At 39.8% G+C, this 18,802-nt stretch overlaps 1 long non-coding RNA gene across 2 annotated transcripts in view; it reads right to left on the bottom strand.

Moving 5' to 3' along the window:
• Window positions 1-18,802, bottom strand: part of LOC134728572 (uncharacterized) — a 115,509-nt gene that overhangs the window by 82,927 nt on the left and 13,780 nt on the right. For both annotated transcript variants that reach the window (XR_010109116.1, XR_010109117.1), the window contains exon 2: window positions 10,556-10,621. This is a non-coding gene — a long non-coding RNA (uncharacterized LOC134728572). The remainder of the gene's footprint in view (window positions 1-10,555; window positions 10,622-18,802) is intronic.

Here is an 18,802-nt window from a genome sequence, read left to right as displayed (position 1 = left end):
AGGGAAACACATACTAAGACAGAAATGAAAGCTCAGAGAAACTAGGCAATTTTCTTAGGTATGAACACCTGGTCAGTGGCTGAAGGAATGCCTATTGTTACCTGATAAATTATATGGTAAACTGTGATATCAGCATGTTAGTTGCTTAGGCGTTTACTTATTTGTCAAATAGTCATGCATTAAACACAGATACCTTATACAGAGGAGTGAAAGGAATTGTAATTTTATTATTTTAAAAACTATGAAGTAGATAAAGAAATCCTGCATTGCAACATTATATCACAATGTTCTATCAAACGTTTGATTTCCTCCTATTCACTATTCTTTGCTGCATCAGTTTCACTGGCCCTGTTCTCATGCCTGCTTAATGTGAGATTAATTTTGCACAGTAAGATTAAGAACCATAACTATATATTGTATTCTTCAGTAGAACAGAAATCATCAGTCTTGGGCTTTTCCTTTAAAAGCATGTTGCTAAAATATATGTAGAACCTCGTAACTTTTGAGAACACTGCCTTGAAGATGCTTGTTTTTGAAAAGATTTTCCACTGCCAAGAAATTCCAAGCAGCTCAACTCCTTTTGCTTTTCCTTTGCAACACGGGCTCCATTTTGCCAAGCTCATGAAGCCTAATCTGCAGGAATGACCCTCCAGTGTGCAAAATGAAAGAATTTCAATTCACAGGAACATTCTGTCTTGAACTCCTACAAAAATGGGTCAGTGTGCCAAGTATGATACATGATATGAATTGGATACTAAGAGAAACTTGGCTGATTGATTCATACATAATTTTTCTTTCTTTCTTTCTTTTTTTTTTTCTGAGACAAGGTATCATTCTGTCACCCAGGCTGGAGTGCAATGGCATGAACATGAGCGTAGCTCACCGCAGCCTCAGACTCCTGAGTAGCTGGGACTACAGGTGTGCAGCACCACACCCAGCCATTTTTTTTTTTTTAAAGAGATGGAGGTCTTGCCACTTTGCCCAAGCTAGTTATTCCTACTTCTAATCATCTTTTCCTCTTCGGAATCTCTTCCTGCTCATCTGGTAGAAACAAACATGAGTTTCAGAGGTAAATCATTTCCTTTAATGCTATGAACCCCACGTACCGATTTTAACTTCTCTTTTACTAAATTTATGGCTTTCTCAATACCCTCCTCTATTTAAATCCCTCTTCAAGTTATTCTTTATTTAGTAGATTGTAATGTCCTCGATTGCAGAAGTCCAGGTCTATAAAGCGTTTCATGACTGTTAATGCTCTAATCATATGATTTTGTGGCACAGAAGTAGATACTGGGTCTAATTAGGCAAATTAACAGTGCATAAATTGTAAACTAGGTCATTGGTGGGCTGTTTAGGTCTGGGAAGAGATAATGCTCATTTAATTCACTCAAAGAGCCATTTATCAAATGCCTACTTTTGTGTCAGGAACTGGGCATGCTAAGAGTATTCTAATGGAATATGGAGGAGTTAACACCTTACTTGCTGTTTTGTTTTGTCCTTTTTAACTTGGTCAATGTTTTACTTGTATTACTCTCATAACATCTTCAATACCCTGTCTTGAATGCATTGATTTGTGTATTTATCTCCCTCCCCTTCATTAGATTTTAAGCACTTTCAAGAAATGGACTTGGTCTTATTTATAGACCATGCATCCAAGTGCCTCACAGATAGATCCTTGAGAAATATTGTTAAACTGAACTGAACTGAGAGGTGAACGCCTATGTTTTTGGTCTGCACTTGAGCTAGAGTCAAAACACAGGACTCTTGACTTCACATTCCCAGATGCTTTTCCCTCTATTTATAACTTGTACAGAATTTGTGACACAAATGCCTTTTGTGTCTGAAGAGTTTATTACTAATGGGATCACTTGCATCTTTAATATGGCAACACGTACGAGTGCCTATTTGGATAAGAGCTTGTTGAATTTTATTCTGACTCAGCAGATTGATTCTTTCACTGGCTCCTCTAAATGTGGCCCAAAGTTGTGGGTGGCAAAAATGCAGCCTGTGGACCACCTGTGTTCTCCAGGCTGTATTTGAAACAGGGAGAGTTCTTGAATTCCAGATGTAATCCAGGCTTCCAGCACAGCTTGCCTGAGAAGAGCCATGCCTAGGAAACCCTGAGCCAGTGATGGGGCTGGTCCCTGAAAATGCATTGTCCACCCTTTCCCCACTCACAGTCCTTAGCCTTCCACCCAATTCTCAAGTTTTGGTCTGCTTTTAATTGAGTACTTAGGAATTCACAATAAATCTTTGCACACACTTTTCTATTTCCCACTATTTTCTCCAACTTGATTCCATATGTCAGCTTTCTCCCTTGTGCCTTCCTCTCTTCATTCCAATCCTCTCCTCTTCCATGGGTAGAGTGCCAGAAAACCCTAACACCCTGGCTGGGCCATTTTGCTGAAGTCTTGCATCAAAGACATATAACTCTGTGATGTAAATTAAAGTCAAGTGTACGAATGTGATTGTATTATAAAATGGATACGACAAGCACAAGATTAAGACCAGCCAACCTTGTGGATGATAAATATGTGGATCTTTGTTGTCAATTCCTCCCCCGTCCCATGGTATGCAAGCCCCCCTCATCCTGGAGCTCTTTCCCATTGAGCCTGGGCATGACTACAGCATCCTCTTCAGCACTGAGTTTCAAGTGTCTATGACCTTCTATCAGAGTTGGCCACAATTTGGAAGCTTTCTTTAAAATCCTCTTTCGCATTCCTTCTCCTCTTGGGAGACAAGAACTATTTTCTGAAGGAGCGGTTTCTTCAAGTGTGGTTTCTAGGCCAGCAGCATAAGCATTACCTGGGAACTTGTTAGAAATGTAAATTCTTGGGTTGGGCGTGGTGGCTCATGCCTGTAATCCCAGCACTTTGGGAGGCCGAGGTGGGTGGATCACGAGGTCAAGAGATCGAGACCATCCTGGCCAACATGGTGAAACCCTGTCTCTACTAAAATACAAAAATTAGCTGGGCTTGGTGGCGCACACCTGTAGTCCCAGCTACTCAGGAGGCTGAGGGAGGAGAATCGCTTGAATCCGGGAAGCAGAGCTTGCAGTGAGCCGAGATGGCGCCACTGCCCTCCAGCCTGGTGACAGAGCAAGACTCCATCTAAAAAAAAAAAAAGAAAGAAAAAAGAACTGGCTCTAGCCCAGACCTACAGAGTCAGAAACTCTGGGAATAGGACCCAGCAATCTCTCTCTCTCTCTCTCTCTCTGTTTGTGTGTGTGTGTGTGTTCACTGTGGTAAAATATACATAATATAAAATTTACCCTTTGAACCACTTGTAAGTGTACAATTTAGTGGTTTTACATATATTCATGATATTGAGCAACCATCACTGCTACTCATTTCCAGAGCTTTTTTTATCATCCCAAACAGAAACTCTATACCCATTCAGCAATAGATTCCCATTCCCCCAACCCCATCCTTAGTCCCTGGTAACCTCTATTCTACTTTTTGTTTTTGTGAATTTGTCTGTTTGTTCTAGGTACCTCACATAAGTGGAATCATACAGTATTTGTCTTTTTGTATCTGTTTTTTTTTCACTTAGTATAATGTTTTTCAGGCTCATCTAGGTTGAAACATGTATCTAAATTTCACTCTTTTTCGAGGCTGAATAATATTCCATTGTATGTATATACCATATTTTGTTTAGCCGTTGATCTGTTGATGGCCATTGGAGTTGTTTCAACCTTTTGGCTATCATGAATTATGCTGCTATAAACATTGTACAAACATCTCTTTGAGTCCCTGCTTTCAATTCTTTTGAGTATAAACTGAGAATGGGGATTGATGGATCACAGGATAATTCTCTGTTAGCTTTTTGAGGAGCTGCCAATCTGCTTTCCACAGCAGCAGCACCATTTCACATTCCTACCAGCAAGACACAAGTGTTCCAATGTCTCCACATCCTTGCCAACATTTGCTGTTTTCTACTTTTTTGATAGCAGCCATCCTAATGGATGTGAATTTACATCCTATTGTGGTTTTGATTTGCACTTTCCTAATGATATTGAGCTTTTTTCCTGTTTCTTGGTCATTTGTATATATTCTTTGAAGAAATATCTGTTAAAGTCGTCTTTTTTTTTTTTTGAGATGGAGTCTCGCTCTGTCACCCAGGCTGGAGTACAATGGTGCCATCTTGGCTCACTGCAACCTCCACCTCCCAGGTTCAAGCAATTCTCCTGCCTCAGCCTCCAGAGTAGGTGACACTACAGGCACGGGTCACCATATCTGGCTAATTTTGTATTTTTAGTAGAGCCGGGGTTTCACTATATTGGCCAGGCTGGTCTCAAACTCCTGAGCTCAAGTGATCCAACGGCCTCAGCTTCCCAAAGCACTGGGATTACAGCTGTGAGCCACCATACCCGGCCAAGTTACCCCATTTTTGAATTGGATTGTTTGTCTTTTTCTATTGAGTTGTAGGAGTTCTTCATATATTTTTGGATATGAATCTCTTATCAGATAGATGATCTGCAATTTTTTTCCCACTTTGTGAGTTATTTTTTTTACTGTCTTTATAGTAACTTTTTTTTTTTTTTTTGAGACAGAGGCTTGCTCTGTCGCCCAGGCTGGAGTGCAATGGCCCGATCTCAGCTCACTGCAACCTCCGTCTCCTAGGTTTAAGCGATTCTCCTGCCTCAGCCTCCCAAGTAGCTGGGATTACAGGCGCCTGCCACCACGCCTGGCTAATTTTTTGTATTTTTAGTAGAGATGGGGTTCCACCATGTTGGCCAGGCTGGTCTCAAACTCCTGACTTCAGGTGATCCACCCGCCTTGGCCTCCCAAAGTGCTGGTATTACAGGCGTGAGCCACCACGACCGGCCTGTAGTGACTTTTGATAGGCAAAAGTTTTTAATTTTGATGAAGTCCAACTTATTTATTTTTTCTTTCGTTGCCTGTGCTTCTGGTGATATATCCAAGGAATTATTGCGAAGTCCAATGTCATGAAGATTTCCCCCATGTCTTCCTCTAAGAGTTTTAGAGTTTATGCTCTTACATTTAGGTTCTTGATTCATTTTGAGTTAATTTTTATATATGATATAAGGTTAAAAGTCCAACTTCATTCTTTTGCATATGGATATCTAGTTTTCTCACCACCATTTGTTGAAAAGTCTGACCTTTCTCCATTGAATGATTTTGGCACCCTTGTCTCAGTCTGTGTCTTAACTAGCGTCCAGGTAATTCTGATGCTGTTTTGCGTGTGTTTTATCCTTTATCTTATACTTAGCCAGTCTAAGTTTGAGAGGGTCATAATCAAATGGTTTTCCCAATGCACAGAAGGCATTTTATCTTGATATTATGCCCACTCTCACTTCAATATTCTAATGGGAATCCTAGACTCTGACAGTGCTCATATCAAAAAGGAAAATAACCAACTTAATCCATTCTTGGTATAACCAGTAAGTGATCCCCTGAGTTTCTCTCGTGGCCCTGTGATAATTAACCACCAAAGAACACTGATGAAATTCAGCTCATTGGACTCTAGAAATAAAGTTTTCTAACAGATACTCTTAAAAAGATTTATATATACTCTTTGAAATTTTTTTTACCAAAGTTGAGTTTAAACTTGTTTATGGTAAGCAAGGTTCACCTCAAGTTTAGTGCTGTGAGTTAATAAAAATAAAATTGAAAAGCTCAGCTCAATTTTGTATTAAAACCTGATTAGAACCATGCTAAATTGGTACTTAGCTTTCGTGTATTAATTTTAAAAAGAGTCTAACACACCATAAACAAATCTACTTGTATAGTTAAAAGCTGGCTTGTGTATAGCCAAGCTCAATTAGCTACATCTAAGCATGGCATCTACGTGCATGCCCAAGCTTTGTAGCAATACTCAGAAATTTATCTTCCACAAAGTCCTGGGAGAGAAGGAGTTACATTAAAGCTGCCAAACATTTCAAAATTCAGTGACATAGACTGATTTCTACTTATTATTTAGATACCCAGGTTTACTTAACTGACAAATTGGACTTTATTAGTTAGCTATATCTTTCAATGGTCAGTCATCATCCAACCTTGAAATAAATGTTAGTTGATTAAAGCAGTAATTGTTAAAACATTTAAACCACATGCTGTAGATCTGATACATCAAGTCAATATGTGTAAAGGGAAGAATTATTAGAGGATTTATGAAATCTGGCCCGAACAAATTAATTCATCAGTTTAGCCAAAGGTCTGTCAATGAATTCAAGAACCTTTTCAAAAAGGGAAACATCTGTTGCAATTTAAGTTTCTGTTTATAAGTGAATGTGGTAGATTGTTCTTTCTGAAAAGGGATACAGTTTACACAAACAGATTTGAAAGTTAATTTGAAATTGCTCAATGTCTTTGAGAATCAGAGGGCAATCCTTAGGGGATTTGGACAATTACTGTCCTTTCCACCCCTTCTTGGTGATGGAAGGGAATTTGAACCTCACCAGGACTGCAAAATGTTCCAACAAACCATGATGCCAACTGTCCAGGAACAGATTACTGTCTAGGTAATAATGCGAAGTCTCTACCTATCTGCGTTGGATTTATTAAAATCATATACTTAATGGAAGATTTAAAGGTACTTCCAAGCAAGTACTTATACATATACCATACATACACATATATTTCTGCTTTATACATTTACTTAGAATCTAACTTTTAAGTTAGAAGAGACTCCATTATATTTTGAGCTAGTAAGGTGAGTAATAAACACATTTAATAGGTAAGAAAACTAAAGCTCAGAATCATTGCATGAATTTATTCAAGATTGCACAGCTAGCAAGTGGCAGGACTTAAAACTGAACTAGTGTCATTTAACACAGACACTGTTTTTCCTGTTGCAACACACACCTAACCATTCCCGGTTGTATTTTCATAATAATGGGGGCTCATCGGGGTCACCAACCTTTGCTACTCAATCTGTAATAGTGGATCAGCATCATCAGTGTGTTCTCAGAGCTTGTTAAAATGCAGAATCTCAGGCCCTACCCCAGACCTAATGAATTAAAATACGCTTTCTGACAAGATCCCTAGGTACATGTTATTGTTTAAGAACGTCTGTTTTAGAACTCACTTTGGGAAACCTGTGCTAGAATTTATTGTAATGCTGAAAAAGACCAGCTGAAACTCTTAAGATTTGATTTCAACATTCAAAAAATAATTTTCTATAGTTCAATATAGTTCAAAGATGCATAATGATTAATTTTTGCAGGTTTTGTTCCAGCTTTATTAAAGATAGAAGATCCACTAATTATTATGGGCTTGAAACTAAATTTTTAATTTTTTTGTTTGTTTTTGAGACGGAGTCTTGTTTTGTTGCCAGGCTGGAGTGCAGTGGCGCTATCTCGGCTCACTGCAACCTCAGCCTCCCTGGTTCAAGCGATTCTCCTGCCTCAGCCTCCCGAGTAGCTGGGACTACAGGTGCGTGCCACCACGCCCAGCTAATTTTTGTATTTTTAGTAGAGACGGGGTCTCACCATGTTGGCCAGGCTGGTCTCAATCTCCTGACCTCGTGATCTGCACTCCCCAGCCTCCCAAAGTGCTGGGATTACAGGTGTGAGCCACTGCGCCCAGCCAAAGATATGTATTTTTATCAGCACAAAGATGTCAGAGGCATTTGAACCAGAGCAACTCCATCTTGAATAGGAGCTGTGTAAAACGAGGCTGAGACCTACTGGGTTGCATTCCAAGGAGGTTAAGGCATTCTAAGTCACAGGGTAAGATTAGGAGGTCGGCACAAGACACAGGTCATAAAGACCTTGCTGATAAAACAGGTTGCAATAAAGAAGCTGGGTGCAGCTGTAGCAGCCCTCCTAGGTGCAGGACCTGGGCACCTCTGCACCTGCATCCTCTGGGGACCTAGGAAGGCCCACACTCCCCCCAACACATGCCCCTCTACCCCCACTCCCCACCCCCATCCCTGCAGGTTTGGGGGTGCCTGCTACCGGTGCCTGGCCTCTCTCCTCTCCTGGTGCCTGCTGTGATCTCAGAGGGGGATTGAGGCCGAGCCCCAGGACCATGAACGGCAGTGGAAGGCAGACAGATTCGTGGGTGGAAGTGGGTGGTCCCCAGTAAGTCCCCTCCTTCAGGCCAGGGAGGGCCTGTAGGCTGGGGGCCTGGCTGCCAGTCAGTCCCAAGACCAGAGCAGGGACTCATGATGCCTCTTCCAGGCCGCCTGTGGCCACCCACCAACCAATTAGCATGCACTTCCTCCCCTCCGAAGGCCATAAAAGCCCCCAGCTCAGCCAGAGCAGAACAAAGGATGGAGAGGCCACCGGAAGACCAGTTGCAGAGAGGAATTACCCTTTCTGCTGACAAGACAACCTGCTGGCAGAGAGGAGCTATCCTCTCTGCTGAGAGCTTCAGAGACCTGCAGCGATGTCCAAACGACCTGTCTGCACAGAGGAGCCACCCTCTCCAGGGCCTCCTCTCTGCTGAGAGCTGAACACTCCACTAGACAACCTGCATACAGAGAGGAGCTACCCACTGTGGACTTCCTCCCAGCTGTTGCAACACTCAGTAAAGCTCCTCTTCATATTGTTCATCTTCCACTTGTCTGCACACCTCACTCTTCCTGGATCCAGGACAAGAACCGGGCAAAGGCCCTGCCAGCATGGAGGTTTCCAGCCAGAAAAGCAACACCCCAAAGATCCCGTCACACCACCAGCTCCAGCTCCGTGATGGTTTATAAAATGCCACGGCAACGTCAGAAAGTTACCCTATATGGTCTAAAAGAGGGGAAGCATGCATAATCCACCCCTTGTTTAGCATATCATCAAGGAATAACCATAAAAATGGGCAACCAGCAGCCCTCAGGGCTGCTCTGCCTATGGAGTAGTTATTCTTGTATTCCTTTACTTTCTTAATAAACTTGCTTTCACTTTACTCTATGGATTCGCCTGGAATTCTTTCTTGCACAAAATCCAAGAACACTCTCTTGGGGTCTGGATCAGGACCCTTTTCCCGTAACAAAGGTAGAAGACAGCTTCTATTATCAAAAGGCCTTTATCAAGCTGTGGCTTCATAATAACCAGCCCTCAATGTCAGGAGTTGATGACAGTCACTCAATATTAAATTGTGGTTTGGGGGTCTTTGTGAACTGCAAATTCTGACAGGCTTTTAGAAAAAAAAATTGTAGCCATGACAAAAAGTATTCAATTCCTATCTCTGATATTTTCTGTTCAATAAAACTCCATAGAATTAAAACTTGAAATTCTCTAATTGTGCCTGTGATGTACTTAAGCATAGCAGAGCCTCCACTGGAGACGGGACTGTACTCATCATGAGACCTGGCCACACTCAGAACTGTCAGGAGACCTGGCTGGGCTCCTAAGTGTCTATGCACATGAGAATCCAGGAGCTTTGGTGAGTCTGGCTTTCAACAGAAAATTACAAGGCATACTAAAAGGCAAGAATTACACTTTGAAGAGACAGAATAAGCATGCAAATCAATTCAGGTATGGCAGGAATGTTAGAGTTATCAGACTGGAAATTCAAAACAACTATGATAAACATGCTAAGGGCTCCAATGAAAAAAGTCAATAACATGCAAGAATCGATGTGTGATGTAAGCAGAAAGATAGGAATTCTAGGAAATAATAAAAATACTATAAATCAGAAACACTGTAACAGAAACGAATACTTTTGATGGACTCATTACTCATGAGCCCATCATCCTGGATAGATGACGAAAGAATTTCTGGTCTTGAGGATTTGTCAGTAGAAACTTCCAAAATTGAGAAGTCATAGGAAAATGACAAAAACAAAAAACAAACAAAACCCCAGAATATCTAAGAACTGTGTGTAACATTAGCATAATGGAAATAAGAAATAGAGAAAGGTACAGAACAAATAGTGGTGGCAATAATTACTGAGAATTTCCCTAAATTAATGTCAGATACCAAAGCAGAGATCCAGAAAGCTCAGAGAACACCAAGCAGGATTAATGCCAAAAAACCGCACCTAGCTATATCATATTCAAACTGCAGAAATGAAAGATAAAAAAAAAAAATTTGAAAGAAGCCAGAGCAGGAAAAACACCTTATCTGTAGAGGAACAAGGATAAGAATTATGTCATAATCTCCTCAGAAACTACGCGAGCGAGAAGAGAGTAGAGTGAAATATTTGATGTGTTGAGAGAAAATAGCCACCAACAGGCCGGGTGCGGCGGCTCATGCCTGTAATCCCAGCGCTTTGGGAGGCTGAGGCGGGCGGATCACGAGGTCAGGTGATCGAGACCATCCTGGCTAGCACAGTGAAACCCCATCTCTACTAAAAATACAAAAAATTAGCTGGGCATGGTGGTGGTGGGCGCCTGTAGTCCCAGCTACTCGGGAGGCTGAGGCAGGAGAAAGGCGTGAACCCGGGAGGTGAAGCTTGCAGTGAGCCGAGATTGCGCCACTGCACTCCAGCCTGGGCGACAGAGCAAGACTCCGTCTCAAGAAAAAAAAAAAAAAAAAAAAAAATAGCCACCAACCTAGAGCGCTCTACTCTGCAAAACTATTCTTCAAAAGTGAAGAAGAAATACAGACTTTCTCAGACCAACAAAAATTGAGTGAATTTATTGCCAACAGACTCACCTCACAAGAAATATTACAGGAAGTTCTTCAGAGAGAGGGACCATGCTACAGGTCAGAAACTGGGATCTGTAGAAAGAAAAGTATTGGAGAAGTGAAGGAAAATTTTAAACATTTAAAAAATTTTAAACATTTAGAAAATTTAAACAATTATTCTTAATTGATCTAACAGAAAACAGTTTCTTCAAAATAATAGTGGCAACAATGCATTTGATTATGCATGCTTACATATATGTATACGAATACATATATGTGTATGTGCTTATGGATAAGTGAAATGAATGACAACAATGATACAAGGGACAGGAGGGAGGAATAAGTTTTTTTTGTTGTAAAGTACTTGTACTACCTATGAAGGGATATAGCGTTATTTGAAAGGTGACTTAGATTAGTTGTAAATGTATATTGCAAACTCTAAGGCAACTACTAAAAAAAGCAACAAAAAAAGTATCTTAGAAAGGAGAGAAAATGGAATAATCTAAAATTATCAATTATGACCTCCAAAGGCAGAAAAGGAATGGAATTTAAAAATAAAAACAAAAAACAAAGGCAATTGATAGAAAACAGTAATAAATATGGTAGATATTAATCCAACTATATCAATAATTACTTTAAATGTCAATGGTTAAATGTACCAACTAGAAGACAGATTGTCAGAGTACATCAAAAAACAAGACCCAGCTATATGTTCTCTACAAGAAACCCACATTAAATATAAAGACACATATATTAAAAGTAAATGGATGGAGAAAGATATACTGTGCCAACACTAATAGAAAGCAGGAATAATGATATTAACTTCAGAAAGAGAAGAGTTCAGAGCACAGGAGTTGTTAGGGATTTTGGAAGGGCATTTCATAATGAAAGGGGTCAATTTGGGTGATAACAATGTGTCAATAAAGGTTTATCGATCGTAACAAATGTACTCTGTAGGGGGATGTTGATAGTGGCGGAGGCTGTATGTTTGTGGAGCCAGGGAGTTGACAGAAACTCTGTACTTTCTGATTAATTTTGCTGTGAACCTATAACTGCTCTATAAAGTCTATTTTTTTTTTTTTTTTTGAGACTGAGTCTCACTCTGTTGCCCAGGCTAGAGTGCAGTGGTGCAATCACAGCTCACTGCAACCTCTGCCTTCCGGGTTCACGCCATTCTCCTGCCTCAGCCTCCTGAGTAGCTGGGACTGTAGTACAGGCGCCCACCACCACGCCCAGCTAATTTTTTTTGTATTTTTAGTAGAGATGGGGTTTCACCGTGTTAGCCAGGATGGTGTCGATCTCCTGACCTTGTGATCCGCCCGCCTCAGCCTCCCAAAGTGTTGGGATTACAGGCATGAGCCACCACGCCCGACCTATAAAGTCTGTTTTTTTAAAGTGCACATGCCCATGAAATGACATATTTTGTAACAACCAAAGCAACAGAATGGAAATGGAAGAATTTGCATATAATGGAATACTCCATAGCAATGAAAAAGAACAAACCACAGCTGCATGTAACAACATGAGTGTATCTCACACACATAAAAGACACAAGAGAGTACATCTTGTGTTGTTTCATTCACATAAAGTTTAAGAACAGGTGAAATGAATCCCTGGTGATAGAAATCAGGATCATGATTACCTTTAGGCGGAAGGAGGTTAGAGCTAGGAGGAAGCATGATAGAATCTTCTGGGATGCTTAAAATGTTCAATATTTTGCTCCAGATGGTGGTTACACAGGTGGATTCATATCCAAAAATTCACCAAGCCATATACACTTAAGTTTTGTGCACTTTGCTGCACGGCATAGTCTTTCCCTCAGCTTGTCTTTCAGCCTGGTCCTCATCTCTAATTTTAAAACGAAATCAACAGCCACATCACAAAATAGAATTGACTTTAAAAATATGCTTAATTTTTTAAACTGAAATCCCAATTGTCCATAAGCAACGTTGCCATAAAATACAAATGGAGGGTTTCAAATTGTTTACTGGCCAGAGTATCAAGCCATTTAGCAGGCCCTTGAGAGAAGAGGTATGTTCTGGCAGAGAATCAGAGAATCATGAGCCTGAATGTACACAAAGGAGGCATGACCAGCAATGAATAGACAGGAAGGGACAGAGACTGGAGAGAATGGTTTGGTCCAGGGAAGGTTGTTAGAAATTTCTTTCACTTCACAAGCTTGCAAAAGACCTGGGTCTCAACTTCCAGCAAATCGAGATGGAGAATTTTTTAAAACCATAATTAGGTACTTTAAAGAAATCTTCAAGTTTTGCTTTAGCTATTGGCATAATTTCCTCTCTTCTCTGGGTTGCTGCAGTAGTGAGGATCTGCAAACAAAAAGGCATTCTTCATGGAAACAAGGAGAAAATAAACGGTTCTTGTTTATATCGGCACTATTTTTTTTCCTCTCTGACTTATTCATTCATGGGTTTCTCCAACTGTCTGAGTCTCTGGGAAATGGTGTGTTTGCCCATTAATCAAGGAATACCTATTTCTCCCCTTCCTGCACTACTAATCAAGAGAAGCAACATTTTCAACTTCTGAGAAGTCCATTTTAGACGTTCCTTGTATGACTCAGTTGACATGTTCACTGGTGACAGCAATCTTGCTATGACTAAGCAGCTTCTACTTTTGACATCTTCTAGTAGAAGAAATGAGTCGCTGTGTAGACATTTCCCTCCAGGTGGTCTTCACCTAGAGTATAACAATTAGCCAAGTCTATAACGGGAAACTTTCTTTCAAAGAGATCTGAATGTTGATGTATTATTGCAGAGTGTTTGCTGCCTCCAAGTTCTACCTCTCACAATGTCAGAAGATGATGACTTTCTGTGGCAATAAGGATTTTTACCAGGTCTTTATTTGGTGCCCAAGAATAATACTTTTCTTGTGTTTCAGATTTTCAAAAAAAATAAGAACATTCCTTCGAAGAAGCTGTTATCCAGCATCAGATCTCTGAATGCCGCTGACTGAAAAGCGGGCTTTTGCATGCAAGGTGGAAATCTATATTCAGTTGCAGGTAAATAGAAAACTAAACTCCTTCCTGTTAGACTGCCGTGCATGCCAGGTCTTCTAGTCCTAACTGCCCTGAGGCACTCTGCACATCACCCATGGTGGGTTTTGAGGCCCACTGGGATCATCTAGGACCTTGAGAAGGGGTTGGCTGTTACAGGAGCTCTAGTCTATAACACTGACAGACATTTCTTCTGCTCCATGTTTCATTTTCTTGTTTAACAGGTAGACCAATTTGCTACTAAGTTGGTTTCTCCAGCCTGGGCTGTGAAAAAGCAGCATCCTTTGGGAAGCATTTTGCACTTACTGCAATATTCCAGCGATGCCAAGTCACAATCTCAGTGAGCTCCACACTTACTCAGGTAAATTCAACTAATTCATGTGCTATGTTAGCTAAATGGAAAAATATTGATTCAACCGTTCTGCTTACAAAGATTGTTAGATTTTATACTAAGTCAGAATTTCATCTGCCTCCTTTCTGACATTTGTGTAAAGGTTGGATGCCTATAACACTGAAAATAATTTATAATATACTGACCTCTATGAGCTTACAGTGGTATAGTGCTGTAAGCTATTAACATCCTTATTTACCCTGAGAGGATGCAGGATAGTTAGAAACACAGATAATTGGTATTGTAAGGCCAATTGCCTATGTCTTAAGAATAATTATCATTATTTGCCTGGCATTTTATTTAGGAATAGGCTAATGGCATTCTTTATAAACAGTGCTATTTTATTCTTAAGTTTAGCTCTGTTTCTTACATAAAGATAATTCCTTAAGATCCTTTTTTCAAAATTCTAAAAGGACCTGTCTTTTACTACAAAAACTTTAATAATTTTTATTTTTTCCAATGTTTTATTATGAACATTTTCTAACATATAGAGAATTCAGAAGAAAAATACAATGAACACTCATATCACTTAGACACCTACCATTTAGATTCAACAATTGTTAACATTTTGCCAGATAAGTGGGTGTGTGCACTTGTGTGTGTATGTTGTTTGCTGAACCTATATCAAAATAAGCAACAGACTTCATGATATTCTTCCCTAAATATTTCAGGGTCATCTCCTAAAAATAGGGCATTCCACTACATGATCACAATACTACTAACACATCCAAGAAAATTAGCAATTATTATAATATTATCTTATACCCAGATCATGTACAAATTTTCTCATTTGTTCCTTAGATATATATTTAAGCATGTGTTGAATGGCTGGGTTTTGTTTTAAATCCAGGTTTATATATTGCATTTTGTTTCTGTATTTCTTTTAATCTCTTTTAACGCAACAGTGTTCTCAGTAGCACCCTCATGCCCCATCACATCTTCTTTTCTTTGGCATTGAATTTTTAAAGCATCCAGGACCGTTGTTTTGTATCATGTCTCAAATATGTTTATTTCTTCATAGTGTCCTATAGCTGGTTCATCTCCTGTGTATTTGTCATAAACTGTAAGTTGAAGTCCTTTAGCTGCATCTTAAATATTTGATCCTAGTTATAGCCACTTATGTTGGCTTTTCTATCGTTGCATGTAAATAAGACTTGACCTTATTTAATAAACTAAAGTCTTTCTGATTTTATAAAATATAAGTGCCTCTAAGTGAGACCTCTCTCCTGTACTTTATGACTTCTTAGTAAATGCATAGCACATATTTACCATCTGAATCACACCATTCAGATTCAATCTCTCTGGATTCTTGTAAGTCATCCAAAATTTTTCATTTAGAATGTGGTGTACTACACTCAAAATTACTCTTTTCCTGCCAATATGCTGTCTTTTTTTCCTTAGGATTATCTCTTTGGAGATTTTTAATTAAATATATTCTTTTCTACTGATAGGCAGTTAAAGTCTGAAACTTTAAACATCTGGTTATCTACTTCTAGGGTAATAATGTATTTTAGAAAAACCTAGAAATTAATGCAATTTATAAAAATAACTAAATTCTTTAGTGTACAAACTAAGTGTGAGAGAAATCTGTATGCTAATTCTAGAATGTGCAGAAACATGAAGTAGAATAGTCTCTAGACAAGTGTGAAATTTTTAATTAATCCAAGCTATATCTGAAAAAGTGATGTTTGAGGGTTTCAGAGTGATTGTAAATTAAACTAATTACAAATTGATTACCATTGATAAGTTGGTCCTTTAAATTCTTAAGATAAAATGAAAGCTGAATTTTTATTTGGGACTGATTTGACTATTTCTGTACAATATTTGCTTTAGGGAAACATTTTAGTGTTTTCAAAATTCACCTTTTAGCTGGATCCAGTGATACGTCTGACAAAATGACAGGCAATTTGGAAAGCGAACATGAAAATATCTGAGGAAGGGCAGTCCAGACTGAAGGAACTGCAAATACAACAAACCTAGAGACAAACCATCAACCAATACTTAGCAAAAAAACTAGACTAGGAAAAATGTCTGAAAAACCCTAGACCACCTACGTCCTCACTTGCTACAACTTGAATAGTCCTAAAAATATTCCCATGAATACTACATTTAAGAAGAATATTCAAGAAGAATAATCCTTAAAAATATACTTGTGATAAATTGGGTAAATTTAGCAAATTGTTTTTAGGCAAATTGATGCTTTGCTAAGTTGACTTATAGAGGACTGGTTTTCAATCAATTGATTTCTGGCTAATTTACCTACAGCTGTGCCTGCTGCAGAATAGACATTTAGTAAATGTTTATTGAAAGAACGATAGGAAAAAGCTTGCATGTGAAACAAAATGCCAAGGATTGTATTGAGTATTGTATCTGAGAGCAATAACTTAACTGGAAACTAATTTGGGTTTGTGGCTTATCTGCCTTTCTGATATTTGATCCCATCCAAAAACCATCTGCAGGTTTTTTAACTGCAAAGCCTCACAAGACCTATCTCTGGCCCAGTTTATCTCCTGGTGCCTTCCTTTCATCTTCAAAGCAGGCCCCAGGAACTCAGCTTTCTTTCCTCTCCAGCAACTCAGCATCCTTTCTATCCCTTCAGATTTTGTTTCATACCACTGCATAATCTCCCTCATTTTGCATTTTCTTCTACATCTGTAGATAAGCACAGAAACCTAAAAAATTTAAGGATCTTATTCCCGATCTCTGAAAAGAAATAGGATAATGAAGTAACCAATCTGGTAGAAGTGAGTAAGGTTATAGAATCCTTCCATAATTATCAAGTTATCTGTTACTTGTCCCTTTCAAGATGGTAAATGGATCTAGGAGGATGAGACTTTTGTGTGTGCCTTTTTCTCTCCCCACTAAATTATATGAATTAGTTTTATCTCTTTAGGATTTGCCAAAAAGCAAAGTGGTTATCATTATTGGTTAAACACATTGATATTTATTTATTTTAGCAAACATGAAAGCAATTGTTACAACAGGACTACAACAGTCAGCAGAACTGGGTCCCAGCTGGTGGTGACTCCAGAAAATAGTCAGGGTCCCACCTTGTGCCCACTCTTCCATACCTTTCCTGAATAGTCATCAGTGTTCTAGGTCTGGTATATGTTCCCTGAAAGGCAGCAAAGAAAGAGAGTACAGACTGTAGTGTCCCTGATAAGATCATATGTGGATCTCCTAATATCAATTTGGCTTGAATACAAGGACTACTTTCCTATTCCAAGGGCAGGGTAGAGGTACATACCTAGGACATGGAATGGCAGATGTCTGAAATATACATTGCAGACCACCACACTTCACTGAGGTGTTGCCCTCTGCATTTATTCCTGAGGGTGGAGTTCACTAAACCACTTTCCTTCTCACCCCATTTTTAGATACAATCAAGGTAGAATAATAGGTGTTTCCTAAACTCAAATTGGCAGTTTGCAGTTTCTAGGACATCAGCAATGAATGACACCCTTTTAGTGAACCCTGGCCCTTCCCCTTCCCCCTAGGAATGATGAACATAGTTCATGTCTTTACTAATTGTCTGTGACCCAAGCATCATACTGAGCACAACGTGTAAATATCAAGAAGACAGTGTTCAAGGGCAAGGCTTCAGTATATGAGGGGCAGCAGAAGTGATGGGGGGGAGGAGGAGTGGAAGATCAAGGCTGAGCCATTCCCCAGAGGGATCTTGTTACCAGGAACGTTGCCAAGGCAGGGGCTTTTGCAGCTGTGTAAAGAGCAGATTAGGAGCAAGATAGAAGCCTGTCGTGAAAACTGGGGCCCAAGATCAGGGCTGGACAACATCAAGCATCTTTGCTGCTAGAGTACCTAAGTGTTGAGTCACAGCAACTTAATCCCTCCTATTAATACCTGGTTTGATTCTAGAGACTGGGGTGAGGCTGAGTCCCCTATTGGCTGCCAGAATTTCAGCTGCAGGGAGACAAACTCCAGGAAATCTACAAGTTAGGCAAGAAGGATATGGGGAAACAGAGGTCAGTTTCCAGAGAATTAAACAACTGACATGAAAGACTTAAGGGCTGTTCCTGGTAAAGGAATCTTTACGTGTAGGAACTGGGCAAGGAGAAAAAGAGTCCAGTTGCATTCACATTCTCACCTGAGTGACAAGAGAAGGCAAGATAACTAAGCGGAACTTTTTTCATTCTGTTGCTTTCTAAATTTTCAAACTAAGTTTAAAGAACAATGAGACTAAGTCTGTAGGTCACGACAACCTGGCAACTTCAAGTTAGACCTCCATAATCATGAGTGTTTGCTCTCACCTATCAATACCATGCCATTCTGAGATTGCCAGACCAGCCTTCTTCCCAGCCCTGGCACCCAGGGCTCTGGCTCAGCTCTTTAATACCTACTTCCCTGTGCTGACCTGATGCAGGAACTGCTGGCCTTCCAGCTTGTCCAATGTCAGCCTAGCTCAAAACTGGGTCTTCATACCTACAGTCCAAAAAAGGTGTTGAACTTGCTAATCTAAAGGCATCAAAGGGCTGCAATATGTTGGAGTGGAAAGAGGAATAGAAACTTAATGAAGTTGCCAGAGAGCAACAAGAAACCAAGAACAGGCAGAGCTTAATTTTAGGCTCCAGGGATTTTCCCAGACTTATTTTCACTGTTTCTTAGGGCTCCAATTTTCTAAGTCCTTTATTCTTCAGTCAAATGGAAGTACAAGGAAATGTGAGAACTCTAGATGAGTCCCTGAAGTCATTGATACTAATCAAATGGCCCTGGCAGCTCAGATCAGCAGGCACTTTGGGAGCATCAGCAATGACCCCTGTGTCCTTGGGATGTCACTCTCCTGCTATAAAGTCTTCAGTGGATCTCTACTGCCTTGGAATAACTGGACTCTCTAGCCTCACCTTTAAAATCTTCC

The sequence above is a fragment of the Pan paniscus genome, chromosome 11, assembly GCF_029289425.2.
Source record: "Pan paniscus chromosome 11, NHGRI_mPanPan1-v2.0_pri, whole genome shotgun sequence".
NCBI lineage: Eukaryota > Metazoa > Chordata > Mammalia > Primates > Hominidae > Pan > Pan paniscus.
The sequence above is the reverse complement of the archived record's forward strand: the minus strand, read 5'-3'. Positions and strand labels throughout refer to the sequence as shown.